The sequence below is a fragment of the Plecotus auritus genome, assembly GCF_963455305.1.
Source record: "Plecotus auritus genome assembly, chromosome: 1".
Lineage (NCBI taxonomy): Eukaryota > Metazoa > Chordata > Mammalia > Chiroptera > Vespertilionidae > Plecotus > Plecotus auritus.
The window spans coordinates 187913930-187931495 of NC_137770.1; the positions used below are offsets into that span (position 1 = coordinate 187913930).

Genomic DNA, 17566 nt, shown 5'->3' on the forward strand with positions numbered 1-17566 from the left:
TTTGGTCATGGTGTATGATCTTTCTAATGTATTCCTGAATTCGATTTGCTAGAATTTTGTTGAGTATTTTAGCATCTATGTTCATCAAGAATATTGGCCTGTAGTTCTCTTTTTTTTGTGGTGTCTTTATCTGGTTTTGGGATTAGGGTAATGCTGGCTTCATAGAAAGAGCTTGGGAAGTATTCCTTCCTCTTGAATTTTTTGGAATAGTCTGAGGAGGATAGGTTTTAGTTCTTTGAATGCTTGGTAGAACTCCCCTGTAAAGCCGTCTGAACCAGGGCTTTCATTTGCTGGAAGATTTTTTATCACTGTTTCAATTTCATCGCTGTTTCAATTTCTTTGGTAGTTATCAGCCTATTCAGGTTTCTTTCTTTCTTTTTTTTTTTTTTAATCTTGGTTGAGTTTTGGGAGCTTGTATTTTTCTAAGAATATGTCCATTTCATCTAGGTTGTCCTTTTTTGTTGGAATAGAGTTGTTCATAGTATTTTTTCATAATCGTTTGTATTTCTGTGGGATCAGTTGTTATTTCACCTCTTTCATTTCTGATTTTGTTTATTTGGGTCCTCTCTCTTTGCTTCTTGGTGAGTCTGGCTAGAGGTTCATCAATCTTGTTTATCCTTTCAAAGAACCAGCTTTTGGTTTTGTTGATCTTTTGTATTTTTTTTTTCTGGTCTATATTTCATTTATCTCTGCTCTGATCTTTTCCTTCCTTCTGCTTACGCTAGGGTTTTCTTGTTGCTCTCTCTCTAACTCTCTGAGTTGTAGGGTTAGGTCAGTGGTCGGCAAACTCATTAGTCAACAGAGCGGCAAACTGCAGCTCGTGAGCTGCACGTGGCTCGCGAGCCGCAGTTTGCCGACCACTGGGTTAGGTAATTTATTACCATTGTTTCTTGTTTTTTTTGCAGTAGGCTTGTAGAATTATGAACTTCCCTCTCAAGACTGCTTTCATTGTGTTCCCTGCTGCACTTTCATGATAGTGTAGACAATGGGTAGCTTCCAGCATCTCCTCTGTGTATGTGTAGGATTATTTCTACTGGTCCTATACTGCCCTAGTTCCCTTTTCCTAATAGTTTATTATTGTTTGGCAGTAACTTGAAGTTCTGGAAATGGATAGCAACTTATTTTTTTTAGTACATTTTTATTGATTTCTGAGAGAGGACTGGAGATGGAGAGAGGCATAGAAACAATGATGAGAGAGAACCTTTGATTGGCTGCCTCCTTCATGCCTCCCAACAGGATTGAGGTCGCAACCTGGGCATGTGCCCTGACTTGGAATCGGACAGTGACCTCCTGGTTCATAGGTTCATGCTCAAACCCTGACCCACACCAGCTGGGCTTTTTCCTCATAGTTTAATAAATATATTGACCTCATAGCTAGTTATCTTGTTAGTTGAACATTTTTGGAAAGGCCTAATACTGCCCTTCCCCTCAAATCATTTGTCTTCTTGACTATGCAAAAAGTCAAGGTAAGAGTTCAGGTGTGCTGTGCTGGTAACATCTTCTTGAGAATGCTGAACTTGTTCTCTGTATTGGATTTACAGCAGCATAATAGATGATGATTTACACCTGAATTTAGCAGATGGAGAAGGAACCATTGCTAAACTGGGTATTCACATTCTGGCAGACACCTGGTGAACCCCGGAATTCTCCCAAACAGTCCTGCTATGCCTTACTTGGCTTTGCTTGAATAAGCACTGAAAAGAGCCAGCCAGAGCATAGTTTTAGGTGGTGGATGTTTCATGGGTCAAGAGTTACAATAAGTAAAGCTATCTGGGAGACCCAGGTTGATTTAGAGCAGGCTTTGTGCCAGGAGACAGAGAATTGTTGACATTTTGTGTGACTGAATATATAAAAAGAAAGAGTAAATTAGTGAAGGCAGAAGAGAGGGAGAAGTAATTATATTCTGTCTCTCCCAACCTCACCTCCCTCACCCCCTGAAAATGAATCTTTATTTCCTAAGTCCATCATGCTTGTGTACCTGGGTTCCCTTCTTCTGTAGGTCACCTCTGTGAGCTCTATATGAACCCTGCCGACTTCTTCCAGGATGTCATTAATGGAGACTCCTCTGCTCCATTAAACAGAGAGATTGAAGATGGTGAATGTATGTGCATCGGTCTAGAGTCACGTATTATCATCCAATTGAATTGACTGAAGTTGAGCAGTGTGGTATGTTATTAAAATGTGGCTTTGTGAATTTATATTATTGATGCTGCCGTCTGATACAAGTTGCCATAGTTAGTCCAGGCTGCTGTAACAAGACTATTATAGTCCAGGTGGCTTAAACAATAGACATTTATTTCTCACTAGAGGCCCGGTGCATGAAATTCATGCATGGGGGGGTGTCCCTCAGCCCGGCCTGCACCCTCTCCAATCTGGGACCCCTCAGGGGATCAAGCCTAAATCAGCAGTCAGACATCCCTCTCACAAACCGGGACTGCTGGCTCCTAACAGCTCGCCTGCCTGCCTGCCTGCCTGATTGCCCCTAACCACTTCTGTCTGCCAGCCTGATCACCCCCTAACCACTCCCCTGCCAGCCTGATTGACACCTAACTGCTCCCCTGCCAGCCCGATCGCCCCAACTGCCCTCTCCTGTGGCCTGGTCATCCCTTACTGCCCTCCCCTGCCAGTCTGGTTGCTCCTAACTGCCCTCCCTTGCAGGCCTGGTTGCCCCCAACTGCCCTCCCTGCAGGCCAAATCATCCCCAACTGCCCTCCCCTGCTGTCCCGATTGCCCCCAACTTCCCTTGCCTGTGGCCTGGTCACCCCTAACTGCCCTCCCCTGTGGCCTGGTCACCCCTAACTGCTCTCCCCTGCCAGCCTGTTTGCCCCCAACTGCCCTCCCCTGCTGGCCATCTTGTGGTGGCCATCTTGTGGCAGCCATCTTATGATGATGTGAGGGCATCATGCAAGGGTGCAAGTGCCACCTAGGCTTTTATTATAGATGGTTCTAGAGATCGGGAAGTCCAAGATCAGGGCACCAGCAATTCGGTGTTTGTTGAGGTCCCCTTTCCTTGTTCATAGGTGGGCCACCATCTTCTCATTGCCTCTTCACATAGAGAAGCAGGGAGGACCTCTTGGAGCCTCTTTTATAAGGACACTAATCCCATTCATGTGGGCTCCACCTTCATGACCCAAGCACTCCTCAAAAGCCTCACCTTCAAACACTATCACATTGGGGATTGGGTTTCAGTATATGAATGGGGGGAAGGGGTGGGCGTAAATATTTCATTTATAACATCACTCAAAATATACTTTGTTGTCTATGAGTGCTGTACTTTTAATGTATAAATGCACATTTATGTGATAGTGTCAGTTCTGAATGTTTTTCATTTTGAAAATGCTCATTTTTATATAGTATCTTGAAATAAGAAACTTCATAATTTATGCATTTGCACACAGTGGAAAGAAAGGAAGGGGTTTTTCTATTAAGAACTACAACTGCCACCCTAACCGGTTTGGCTCAGTGGATAGAGCGTCGGCCTGCGGACTCAAGGGTCCCAGGTTCGATTCCGGCCAAGGGCATGTACCTTGGTTGCAGGCACATACCCAGTGGGGAGTGTGCAGAAGGCAGCTGATCGATGTTTCTCTCTCATCGATGTTTCTGACTCTCTATCCTTCTCCCTGCCTCTCTGTAAAAAATCAATAAAATATATTAAAAAAAAAAAGAACTACAACTGCCTATGGTAAGAAGTTTATTTTAAAAGAAACAGGGTACAAATATTATAGCTAGGGTACAAATATTAAAAATGGTGAGCGAGGGCGCGAGTGCCACCTAGGTCCTCCCTGCTTCTCTATGTGTATGGATACAGCAAGTCAGGCCATTAACTTATATTTCTAATGTTAAAGCAATGACACGTCTAATAATTCTTTATAGTCAAACTTAGAATTAAGGTGTTAGGGAAGAATCTAAGAAAGGGGTTCCATAAAAATGGGCTAAATCAGGTATTTTGTTAATGTTTCCCTCTGTCCATTTTTATTCCAAGTCAAGGAGACTGAAGAGCCTTCCAAGAGAGATAAGCCACTCATAGAAAAACTAGCTGAGTTTTATGTCAACTCTGCCTTCTTCAGAGAAACGAAAGTTGAGTTAGATCAACTCTTGGGGGATCAGAAACAGAAGAAGAAGAGCATAGCCTTCAAGGAGATCACCTATGCCACCTCCTTCAGATGGGTTTCCAAGCGTTCCTTTAAAAACTTACTGGGTAATCCCCAGGCCTCCGTAGCTCAGGTAACCAGGCCTCTATTAGCAGTTTCTTCTAATTATGCCATGAAATGCTCATGTGGGGGCATTAGATTCTGATACAATTTACTGTAGATTATACTTATCCTCTGCCCACACTTCCACCTCACTCCATTTGGGATATGGAAACAGACAGTGGCACAAATTAAACACAATTAAGTTTTCACTTAGAGAAAAAATTTTAAAGTAGTTTCCTGGATTACCTAATTCAAATTTTTTGCTGACTTAGACAATCTATAATAGATCATCTTTGTATGGATTTCCACCCCCGCCGCTCCCCCCCCCCAAAAAAAAATGGTGAAGTAAAGGAATCATTTAGCCACATTTGTGGTTTCCTGGTAGCTGCACACATTCATTTCCTGATTTATTCAATAAGGTCTTAACGATCATGTGCAGCATTTGGGAGCTTGTACACAGTAGTGAGCAAAATGGGTAAAAATAAATCCCTGCTCTTCTGCAGCATACTTTCTTTTGAGGAGAGACAACTGTTAAACTCATACAGAAATAAAATATATAGCCTGGTAGAAGGAAGAATGGGCCATGGAGGAAGTCTAAGCAGGTAAGTGGAGAAAGGAAGAGAGATAAGGAAGGGAGAGGGGGAAGGAGAGAGAAGGGAGAGGGGTTGGTTTGCATTTTAAATCAGGCGATCAGGGAAGCCTTCACCTGGATGTCAGTGAGCGCACCTGAGTGTGGGAGAGGCCGCCGCTGTCTGAGGGAAGGGACTGTGTGCAAACGCTGTTCATTATCATTGACCTTTTGCATTTAGGGATTCTAGTCTAGGAGAACACTAGCCCCTGGAATCAGTTTACCAAGAACACAAAGGTAGTAAGCAAACTTGACTTCCGTTAAATAAGGCTATTCACTGTCAGACTAATTTTATCATCAAACTTGTATGCATATATGCATAACCCGTGGACACAGACAATGGAGTGGTGAGGACCCGGGCAGGGAGAGGATGGGAACGGGCTGGAAGAAGTTAATGGGGGGAAAAGGAGGACCTATGCAATACTTTCAACAATAACGGTTTTATTTAAAAAAAAAAAAAAAGATGAAATAATGTTGCCCTAGCCAGTTTGGTTCTGTGAATAGAGTGTCGGCCTGCAGACTAAAGGATCCCAGGTTTTATTCCAGTCAAGGGCACGTATCTTGGTTGCAGGCTCCTCCTCTCTGACCCTTGGTCGGGCGTGGCCAGGAGGCAACCAATCTATATGTTTCTCTCAAATCGATGTTTCTCTCTGTCTTTCCCTCTCTCTTCCACTCTCTCTAAAAAATCAATGGGAAAATATCCTTGGGTGAGGATTAACAACAACAACAAAAAGATGAAATAATGTTCTTTTCATTTGGAGGCTGACACTGTTGATAGTGGTTGACTATTGCTCCTTTATGGTTTTCCTGTTATTCTCAAGCCCACTATCATAAAAAACTCTAGTATTTCCTTTTCATTGGTTCATCATTTCTAAGGGTATTAGTCAGTTATATTTGAGGTTGTTAATTTTATTATAGATCATTGGATTACTGCTGACTGTTAAAAGGTGACGCACAGTTGGCTCTGATGAGTCATTACTGACTTCTTCCATGTGCACCGTAATTTCCTGTTTCAGTACTGTTGCCCTCTGACTATTAATACCGAGAACCTCGATCCCTCTTTGAGATGTACTGCTAATTGCTCCAGACATTTTTGTTATTCGGCACTTGTGTCAGAAATGAGCACTTTTCTATACTATCAACCAAGGGTAAATTTCTATTCTTTTAGAGTGGATTTGATGTCTTTTGGAAACAAGTCAACGTTGGTCAACAGAGACACTATAATGGAGCTGTCATTTCAGGGAGAAAGCAGCCATAATAATATAAACAAACAAGCATGGCTGTGCTCCAATTAAACTATTCATGGACGCTGAAATTAGAATTTCATGTGCATTTCAAATAATCTGTTAGTATCTGTGTATCATATACATTTCTCTTGTTTTCTTTTTTCAATCATTAAAATAATGGTAAAGAAATCATTCTTATCTCATGGACTGAAGAAAGAGGTGAAGGCCCTGTTTGGCCTGAGGGCCATAGCTTTCTGACCCATGGTTTTGGAATTTTAACTTGCTTGTATGTCAGTTGCTTCTCTAAATGTTTGAATGTGTAGCTCTAACAATGTTTTATGGCTTCCTGCTGATACATCTTGTATCTGTAGTCTTAGAGCTATACTTAGGTTTGAACTAGTCATTAATATGAGTCAGACTTTGCCTCTGATAATGCATTTAACCAGAGGCTATATTTGGAAGGTTTTAGATTGAATAGATTATGTGTATAAGAAGATTTAATGCTCATTTAACACGCTATGGGTTTTCTGATCCTCTCTTAGAGATTCGTTGTTTCTATTAGCATATTAAACATTTGAGTATGGATTAATTTTTTTAGTGGTGGCCATAAACATTCCTCAGAACTCACCTTGAGAAATGTTGGCAAACATATAACCACAGACCAGATACACAGATACACTGACAGGGTTTCCTTGCTCAGTTGTGAAAAGTTAAGTTTGGCTCTTTGTTTCCCTTTTCTTTTTTTTAAATATATTTTTATTGATTTCAGAGAGGAAGGGAGAGGGAGAGAGAGATAGAAACATTAATGATGAGAGAAAATTATTGATTGGCTGCCTCCTGCACGGAGCCTGCAACCCAGGCTGTGCCCTGACTGGGAATCAAACCATGACTGGGGCCGGGATCGAGCCAAGGTCCTGGCTCTTGACAGAAATCGAAGCCACAACGCTTCAGGCCATGGGCCAACATTCTAACCATTGAGCAGCACTGGCTAGGGCAAATTATTTATATTTTAATTTAGAAGGCAGTCTAATAGCATACACTGTTTTATATTTTCCCAAGAACTTTGGCCAAGTCATTTAAAGTATCTTTCTCAATGCTGTGATTTGCTTATGTAGCCATATATATTATAATAATAAATGGTGTGTTAAGTTTTTACCTTTAATTGAAACTTTTCTTTTTAAAAAGGTAATCATAATAGTTCTCCTGGAACTGGTTAAAGGTGCCATTTTCTATTATCTAAAAAGTGACCCCACGGGAATCCAGAACAGGTAAGTACATTTGGATCTTGATCTCTATTACTTTTTGTAAGGTTATAGAAATCCATTAAGAGTTTGAATTTCAGCCAAGTATAGGATGAACTGAAGAGTAGAATAAGTCAGTGACTTGAGAGCCAGCTGTGTGGGAAGGTTAATTTTCATATATGGTGTAAAATATACAGAACATAAAGTCTATCCTCCTATCCAGGTTTAAGTGTACAATTCAGTGGTGTTAAGTGCATTCACGTTGTTGTAAAACCATTGCCACCATCCAACTCCAGAATGTTTTTCATATTCCGTTATAGGATAGCCAGAAGCTAGAAAAATTCCAAGGCGGGAGAAATAGGGAAACGGAGACAAGAAAATTAAACAAGGCCAAAAAGTTTGGCAGCCTGCAGCCGGCTTGTAAATAGCAAGCCCGATGGTCCCCCAACCAAGGATGCTGGAAGCAAGTGGTGAATACCTCTCCAAAGACAGCAGAGAGGAGGGAGGAAAGGGATGGGAGAATGCAGTCTTCTCTCATTCTAGTCCCTCAACAGGAGAGCCAGCAGTCTCGGGGCTTGGCAAGATAAAACTGTCAGGTGCTTGTCACAAATTCTGGGATAGCCACAACCAAGTAAAAGGGGGACCTTGAAAATTAACATGTGCCAAGATATTCGGCAGAGGACTTGAAAAATCGACAGACGGAAAAGCGTATAAGGCAGAAACCCCCATCCAGCCGGCTCTTCAGATTAGCTGAGAGCTCATCCGTGCTTTGTGCTGGATGATAGATTTGCTTGCCTTGCTCCTTTGATAAATTTGCATGTTTTACTTTCTTAATAAATGATTTTCTTAATAAATTCACTTTAACAACACAATAATCTGGAGTCACTCATTTGAATTCATTCATAGGCCAAGATAAGAATCGAGGTGGGGCCAGCCCTCTCCCTCTAACTCAAGGGGCTGTCCCATAACACCTCTCTGGTATCTGTGTATTACGCATGCATATAAGCATAACCAATGGATACAAGACACTGGGTGGCGGGGAGGCAGGTAAAGGCATGTACTGGAGGGTAGGGGAAGCTGCGGGGGAGGTCAATGGGGGGAAAAAAAAGGAGACATATGTACTACTATTTGTAATACTTCAAACAATAAAAAAAAAAAAGAAATGACAAAACTAATGCATAGTGACAGAAATTAGAACAGCAATTGCCCCTTGGTAGTGTATTGACTGGAAATGGGAACTAGGGAACTTTTGGGGGTGATAGAAATATTTTACATCTTGATTTTCATGTTAGTTACTAAATTGTGCACATTTTTCAAAACTTGTTGATCTGCATGCATAAGATCTATACATCTCTGTTAATTATATCTCAATTAAAAATTATCTTTTCAATAAAAAAATATGCATTAGGATTCTTAGGTAGACATGAAGGATATAGAGTACCACCTTAAAAAATTAGTCTATTATTTAACAATAAAACATGATATGGAAGGAATTTTACTGTCTACTAGTTCAGAATCATTATGAACATTATTGTACTGCTAAGTGAAAGACTTAACAAATTGAGCTGAATGTTGCCTTCTCCCATGTTTCTGAAATTAGCTTTTCCTATGATGTGAGGCTTTTGTGTGTGTGTGTGTGTGTGTGTGTGGAGAAAGTTGCATATCTGCTTGTGTACTGGGCCTGGCTATTTTTAATTTATTTATTACATTAAAAAACACTCTCTTAATTTTGTGTCATTTTAAATAATATACCACTTCATCTCTTTTAGTTTCTGCTCACATCCTCAATGTTAATTAAATTTTTTGGTTGTGCAGGGAACTGCAACACTGTTTCAGGAATGCTGGCATGCTGCTTTCATAAAATTTATTTATTTATTCATTCATAATGTTTTTATTGATTTTAAAATATGTTTTTATTGATTTTAGAGAGAGAGGAAGGGAGAGGGAGAGAGAGATAGAGAAATGGATGAGAGAGAAACATCAATCGGCTGCCTTCTGCATGCTCCCTATTGGGGATCGAGCCCACAACCTGGGCATGTGCACTTGACTGGATTTGAACCCGGGACCCTTCAGTCCATAGGCCTATGCTCCATCCACTGAGCCAAACTGGCTAGGGCATTTTCCTTGCCACTTTAATCTGAATAGTTTAGTGCTTATCACGTGAGGCAGCAGTTCAGGAGGTAGGAATGATCCAAGGACACATAGTGTACACAGTGCTCCTTCCCCTTCTCTCGCCGCAGAGCTGGGGTGCTCTTCTTCCTGACCACCAACCAGTGTTTTAGCAGCATAACGGCCGTGGAGCTCTTCGTGGTGGAGAAGAAGCTCTTCATGTGAGTGTGTCTGTTCCGGGGTGGGCGCTGTCCAGTGTCAGGGCTGGTGGTCAAACTGGTCACGTCCAGAAGTTGGCCTCGGATTGGTCCCTGGGGATTACCAGTGTTCATTGAGAAAAAGCAGCTGGGGCTGGGAGGGAAATCATGAGACCAAGGGAAAAGGGAGTTTAAAGATTAGGGTATGGCTGCAAAGGCCAATGGTACAGAGAATGCAAGAGATAGAGGCTGAAAAAGATCTTCTGTTTTAGCAAATAAGAAGTCACGAGGACCTTCACAGGAAAAGTTTGAGGAGCTCGGTAGAGGGAAAGTAGTGGGTTAAATTGTAAATTGAAGATGGGGAAGTAAAGTTGACAAAGAATATAGACCAAGCCTAGCCCTCAATGGAAGGGAGGATGGAAGAGCCAGAGGCAGCTGGTTTGTTTCTTGTGTTTTTCAAAGTGGGAAGAGATTTGCCCGTATTTGCAAGCTTGAGGAGAGGAATTGTTAGAGAGGGAAAGAATGAAGGTTTGTGGAAGAGTTTGGACTCAACGGAGGAGAATGTCAGGAAGAGGAGGGACCTACGTCTTCACTGGGGAGAAAACAGGATTTGATAGCTGACAGTTGGGAGGCATGATCATTGAAGGAAGAAGTGCCATGTTTTTCTTCATCATGAGAATGGAAAGAGAAGGTTTAGTGACCCAAAGCTCTACTTGGGGGGCGTGGAGAATAGCAGCACCACCTTCTTCATAGTCTGAAGTGGGAGAAAGTAAAGCCTGTGTGACCACTGAGATCAGCTACTGAAGTTCTTTTTCAAGGAAACCCAGAGACATAGGAGAGTAAGGAGAGGCAGAACGTGTTTACCTGGAGTGGGGTCCTGAGGGCAAAGTGGGCGGCATTGGGAGGGAATTCTAGAATGAGGAGAGGGGTCATTGCACAGAGCTCTTGGGAAGCAGGTCTCAGGGGAAGCATGCACCTGAGATGGTGCCTGATGCTGACTGGGTGAAGCTGTAGTTTTTAGACCCCTGCTGGCAGCAGAATGGATTAATCATCTGGCCTGTGTCTTCTTGAACTAATGTGGGATGGATGTTTGTGTTTTAGGCATGAATATATCAGTGGATACTACAGAGTGTCATCTAATTTCTTTGGGAAACTGTTATCTGATGTACTACCCCTGAGGACATTAGCAAGTATTATATTTACTTGTATAACATAGTTCTTGTTAGGTAAGCGATAAAACAAAAAGTGTCTTTAGTCTCAGAAGTGAGGGAAGCGAATTTCTTTTTTGCAAGCATGATTTTGGTTCTTAAAACTATAAACCAAGCTGCAAGAAAAGGAAGCATCTGTCCATTGTGCACAGTCAGAAGTAACTGTTCTCTGAGGTAATTTTTTGTCAAGACTTTATCAAAACTAACTTTTAACCCTTTTATAGTTTACTGAGTGATGGCATGTCATATACAGATGTGGAAAGAATTCATTAACATATTTGAGATTTTAATGGCTCAGTGGTTGAATGTTGACCTATGAACCAGGAGGTCACAGTTCGATTATGATCAGGGCACATGCCCAGGTTGTGGGCTTGATCCACAGTAGAGGGCTGTGCTGGAGGCAGCTGATCAATGATTATTTCTCATCATTGATGTTTCTATCTCCTCTGCCTCTCCTTTCTTCTCTGAAATCAATAAAAATATTAAAAAAATATTTGAGACTATGTTGGAAGAACTGGAGCTGGAATATTAATTGCCTATTTATATTCGAGTGTGTATGTGTGTATAGATAGGGACAGATAGCAAATTTGGGGGCTTATTGGTTTAATAAAAATACTTGTTCGATACATGTAGACAGAATCATTTGTGCATTGTGCTTAGGCTTCTTCCCAAGCTTATAGTCTTGAAATTTCCATATAGTTCACTGATATGCACATACAGATACCAGTAATATATATATATATATATATATATATATATATATATATATATATATTTGGCAAAACACTATAGGACAAGGTCCACTGATTGAAATTATGCCTCAATTTTACAAATAAGGGGTGTGTCTTAAAGAATTAGGCACAGAACCTGGATCCTCAGCTCCTGACTAGTGTTCTTATGGCTGCTCCAATACCTTCAGAGTGTATGACCCGTAATAGTGCCCCATTATAACATATGCAGTAGTTTTGTGAAACTTCATTTAACCCCATACTCAATCCCAAGCGCTGTGGTATTTGTCTCAGAGGCCTGGGTTCTGGCAGCACTCCCTCAGAGAGTGACACTCCTGGGAGGTCATGGGGTCCTGATCTCCCAGTTTCTTCACTGTCACTGTTACAGCAAACGGTGAGGAACGTGGTGATGTCTGGGGGGAAAGCATGTGCTCCTGACAAGTTTCCTTCTTAGGAGAAGGCCGTAGGATTCTGGCCAGGTGTGTAGCCTCCAGCCCTCCACCTCAGGCACTCAGAAATTGGTAATAATTGCACAACGGGAGCACAGGTGTTATGTTGTAATGTGCGCAGGCAGTAATATAAAAAAGAAAACGGAATCACTCTGTACAGTTATATGGGGGGGGGGGCAAGGAAATTGGTTGACTCAGGTTAATTGGATAGAGGATGAATTTTTTCATGCTAACATTCATTTCTCCAAATATTATAGTGTTTGCACAATAAACAATCCCAAACACACAGGGACCTAGGCGGTTGGATTAACCCCCTCTTTCCTTCCTAAGGATTGAAACCGAAGGTGGAGGCCTTCTTCATCATGATGTTTTCTCTTATCATGGTGGCTTATGCGGCCAGTTCTATGGCACTGGCCATAGCAGCAGGTCAGAGTGTGGTATCCATAGCAACCCTTCTCATGACCATCTCCTTTGTGTTTATGATGGTGAGTAGGAACTGTGCTTCTCTGAGAAGTAATTATTTCCCCTCATTCCTTCCCAAAAATTGACCTGTCATGGAAAACCTGCTTTGAGGATTTTGTCAATGGGCCTTTTAGCTTTAAGGAAGCCATATATTAAAAGATAGTTTATATCAGAGAATGTACCATCTTTTTCTTTCTTTCTTTTTTTTTTGTTGTTAATCCTCACCCAAAGATATTTTATCCATTGCTTTTTCAGAGAGAGAGAGAGAGAGAGAGAGAGAGAGAGAGAGAGAGAGAGAGAGAAGAGGAGGAAGGGAGAGAGAAACATCAGTGTGAGAGAGACACATGGACTGGTTGCCTCCCACACACACCCCAACCGGGGGCAGGGAGCCAACTCGCAACCCAGTACATGCCCTTGACCTAGAATCGAACCCATGACCCTTTGGTGCTGGCGCTGATGCTCTAATCACTGAGCCACAGCAGCCGGGGCTGTACCACCTTTTTCGCGACCTTACCCAGCCCTTTTGCTACTATTATAATGTAGTTACAACAACATTCATTAACATGCTACAATGAGAGGGGTAGTGCCCAGCCAGGTGGCTCAGTTGTTCCTGTGCACCCAAAGGTTCCTGATTGGATTCTCTGGGTTGCAGGGGTTAGATCCTCAGTCAGGCATATATGGAAGGCAGCCGATCCATCCTTCTCTCTCTTTCTTTCTCTGAGTCTGTCCTCAGGCGAGGATTGGGAAAAAATGTTTCTTAGTGACATACAGTGAAACCTTGATGACTGGGAACTTCAAAGCCAGAAATATTCCGACTGGAAGATTCCCTCATAAAAATGGCTGGTTCGTTGCCTGACTTCTGCGCTGGTGTTAGAGAACTGCTGGCTTATTTCCCCAGCAGCTGAGAGGGTTTGTTTGGATCAAATACTGTCCAAAAAGCTAATAGAACAGTGTGTGGCGTGGGTAGTCTATCTATCTTGGTTCCTCCTCTATTTTGAAAAGGAGTGTTTTAAAAATAGCGAAATATCCCAAAGCCCACAGAGTCCTACATCCCCTCCTTTCTGGGTTCCTGACATTTGTTTATATCATCCTTTTTTATTCTTTTTACATTTCCCTAAATTTTTAAGGGTCATAGATGAATAACAGGTGAAGGGGACCAGTTAGCACATTTCCCCATACTACATCAAGTAAACAGGAATGCTTAGCCTATTTACTTAATACATGTCCTTTCTGTTAGGGTAGGAGATGTCTCTAAAATTTTGTAGTTAGCCCAAACTCTTGCAAAAGTTTAATTTTCCATTTCTGAGTTTGAAAACTATCCAATCTAAATAGAATTGAAAAGTGATAAACCTTGTGTGTATTTCCTGTAGTGTCATCCAATCAATAAAATGTCCTTTACTATATAAAACTATTTTGCTTGATATTATTATTTCTGGATTTTATACAGAACTTTTAAAATCACATGTAAAACCGTATTTTACTGAGAGATGTTACATATTAAAGCACTTTGTTAGATCAAGTTGAAGAATATGTATTTCCAACAGCATCATGGCTCTTGTTATGCCCACCCCCCCATGGGAAGTGCCAGTTAGAAGTTTTGCATGAACCTCTTCTTATGTAGCCATCTCTTGCTGGAGCAGTCCTTTCTGGGGTCTCCGTGGCGATACCGCGTTTTGGTAGCTTGAAGTGAAGGTATTGATTCTGTTTTATGCCGCACTTCACATTACCCAGTACTAGTCCTAGGCTTTGGGTTATTTTAAGCATCCATTCTGAACTCCAAATTATTCCTAAAGTCACTTGGAGATAGAATGCAAACCCTGGGAATCAGAGAGCTTACTGTGTTAAGGAAGTCTAGAGGCCCACCAGGTGCTCAGGATCCGTTCTGGTGTGTCCATTGGTGGGAACATGGTGGTTGCATCATTACAACAGTCAGGACCGTGGGCCTTCCATGGTGTGCTGTTAGAGAGTAAAAGCCTCAACAATTAAGGATCTTCCAGTTCAATGAAACATAGATATGTTGTCATTCCTTCACAACCACAAACAGCCTCAGCTAAGAGAGGAATACACATGCCAGAAGGACATGGTAAGTCTTTAGATCAGTGGAAAGAATTTCAAGAAAGCGTTGTCCTTAGCAAAAATGTCTCCAGGGCGGGAGGGGGTTAAAGCGGTGAGCTTTACAATCAGGAAACCACTCCACCAGTTCTGGTTGCTGGGATTTTCTCTTGTAGATGTTTTCCGGGCTGCTGGTCAACCTCAGGACCATTGTGCCCTGGCTCTCATGGCTTCAGTACTTGAGCATTCCTCGGTATGGCTATGCGGTAAGTTCTCTTCTGTCCCTGTGACTAGTCTATTGTTCCCAAGCTGGGGACAAGCAGAATGAAGCCTGACCATCTCATGTCTCCAGACATGAGCTGTGGAGGTCTCCCAGGAGTTTTCTTTTAGGAGCAGTGATGGAGCCTTTCCTAAGTCTTGGGCCGCCTTGATGATCAACCTGGCTTTCCTTAGTCACCCTGCTGTGTGAGGGAGGGGAAGGGTTGGGGAGGTAGCTCATAGCGAGGTAGAAAGCATGATGAATTCATGTAAAAACAAGATAGTTGTATTTCAGTTTTATAAATAAGGAAATAACAGGATAGGATCTTAGAATATGTTTTTTTATATTGAAAGGGAAATTTGAAGAAAAATTAATACCATTTAATATTCAAAGCCACCATTGGCTTTAGAATCAATTAACTAACCAAAACGGTCTATGTCTTAATTTAGTATATAGTTCAGTGTCTAACTCCCAAGAATGATACTTGATTTTGATTAAAACAAAAAAGTATAATATAAAAGATTGTTATATGAATAAACAATAGCCATTGAGTATCACTGAACCATTTTAATTCCAGAATTTATGAGGTTGAAACATTGGAGAGAGGAGGAAGATAGTGCTATGGGGTAATATAGCCAGAGGTTTCCCAACTTGGCCAAATATTTATTTCATTTGTATGAGAAGCCAAAACCCTAACCTTTGGCCTCTTAAATACCAGGAAAAATCATTTTAGTTGCTCTGCTGTGACAAAGACAGTGAATGTGAAGCTTGGCTTGTTTTCAGAAATAACAATAAAGATTAAACTAGGAGGATGCAATTGTGATAATTCTTTGGAAACTTTGAAATTTAAAACGACCTTGCCTGCTCCCCTTTGTGTTACAGGTTTTGCAGCAAAATGAATTTTTGGACAAAACTTCTGTCCAGGACTCAGTGTCACAGCAAATGATACCTGTAGGTTTGCAATGTAAGCTTGCTTTCAATGTCATAATGCATTTGGTTGCTGTGTGGTGTGATGGAGAAAGGCCACTGGGCTGATCCGGGATGAGTCCTTTCAGGGACACTGACTTCTCTGAGACTACGTTTTCTTATCTGCAAGTGAGTTGTTGTCCACTGATGCATATGAAAGTATGCTACAACTCCCAGGTATTCTACTATGGTCAAAATTGTACTTAAGTTGGAGAAATATTTCTTATGGGCTGTTTGTTTTGGACCTTATAAAAGATTCTGTCGCTGTTTTGACTGAGGATGTGAGATTTGATTTTCAGAACATTTGCTTTTGAAATGAGCTGCTTTGGTATTTTACCAAGGCCTTACAGTGTCTGCACAATTTGGGTTCTGTGACGTGTATGAGTTCATAAAAACCTAAAGGCTTTTAAATAAAGATCAGCAAATAAATTGAATAAAATTGGACAGATGCTAAGAATGTAATCATATTCTTTTTCTGTTAAATTTCAGATGTACTGGAGAAGAATTCTTGATAAACCAGGGCATCAAACTCTTACCTTGGGGCCTGTGGAAGAATCACATAGCCTTGGCATGCATGATCATTGTCTTCCTTACAATTGGCTACCTAAAATAGTTATTTCTTAAAAATTTTTCTTAAATTTCCTTAATTGACATGATTTATGTACACATTAAAAAGGAGCATCTTGATGCAAGTATTCAATGAAGTTTTTTTGTTCTTTTCATTTGCCTTCATACTGCTATTCAGTGAGAATTATTTTCAACAGAAACCTTCATAGATATCACAGTGAACTGAATCATGAAAGAACCCAATTCATAAATTCATGGTGTTATGTACTGCTTATTAGTTCATCTAGTCAGACAGTAACTACAGGGGAGAAATCTAGTTTAATTAATTGATCTAAAAAAGAATTGAATTCTAGAAATCCACTACAAGTCACTAATATCTGTTAGCAATTGCCTCATCTTTAAACTGATAGGAGTGCCAGCTGATCTCCAACTCCAAGATGATATGAATCTATGATCTGCCATTATCCTATATAATAAAAGGGTAATATGCAAATTGACCCTAAGGATGGAATGACCAGTCGCTATGACATGCACTGACCACCAGAGGGAAGATGCTCAATGCAGGAGCTGCTCCCCGGTGGTCAGTGTGCTCCCACAGGGGGAGCACCGCTCAGCCATCAATCGGACATCCTTAGTGCTGCACTCACCAGCCATGAGACTGGCTTCTGGCTGAGCAGCACTCCCCCTGTGGGAGCGCACTGACCACCGGGGGCAGCTCCTGTGTTGAGCGTCTGCATCATGGTGGTCAGTGTGCATCATACCGACCAGTTGGTCTACCATTTGATCTTACAGTTCAGTGAATTACCATCAAAGGAACACCCTGTGCAAACACGAATCCAGGTCAAGGAGTGGACATTCCAGCACTTGGAAGCCTCCTTGTGCCCCTCTCCCAATCACTACTTGCCCACTTCTCTCTTGGTTATTTTTGACATGAATCTTGTATACTCTCCTCTGTTGCTATTATCAGAACATCACTACAGCTCAGTTTTGTGTTCCTGTGTGCATAGGTACATCCTTAGTAAGTCCCCCTCCCCCTTTGATTCAACTTAACTTTGGAATGACTTTAGATTTACAGAAAAGTTACAATGATAGTGTGGAAAGTTCCCATATACCCTTTGCCCAGTTTCTCTTAATGTCAGCCTTTTATATACCATGGTACACATCAAAACTAAGACCTTAACATTGGTGTTATCCTGTTAATTAAACTGTGCATTTTATTCAGATTTCACCACTTTTCTACTAATATTCTTTTATTCTTCTGGGATCCAGTTCAGGAGCCAC

The 17566-nt window shown here is 41.4% G+C and overlaps 1 pseudogene across 1 annotated transcript; it reads left to right on the forward strand.

Annotated features, from left to right (window-relative positions):
• The first annotated feature begins 985 nt into the window (after positions 1-985).
• LOC308241824 (broad substrate specificity ATP-binding cassette transporter ABCG2-like) lies at positions 986-16355 on the forward strand (annotated as a pseudogene). Its single transcript has 10 exons — positions 986-989; positions 2000-2101; positions 3983-4224; positions 7233-7315; positions 9529-9618; positions 10696-10820; positions 12310-12464; positions 14670-14759; positions 15635-15716; positions 16208-16355. The product of its transcript is annotated as a broad substrate specificity ATP-binding cassette transporter ABCG2-like (transcript).
• The last annotated feature ends 1211 nt before the right edge of the window (positions 16356-17566 follow it).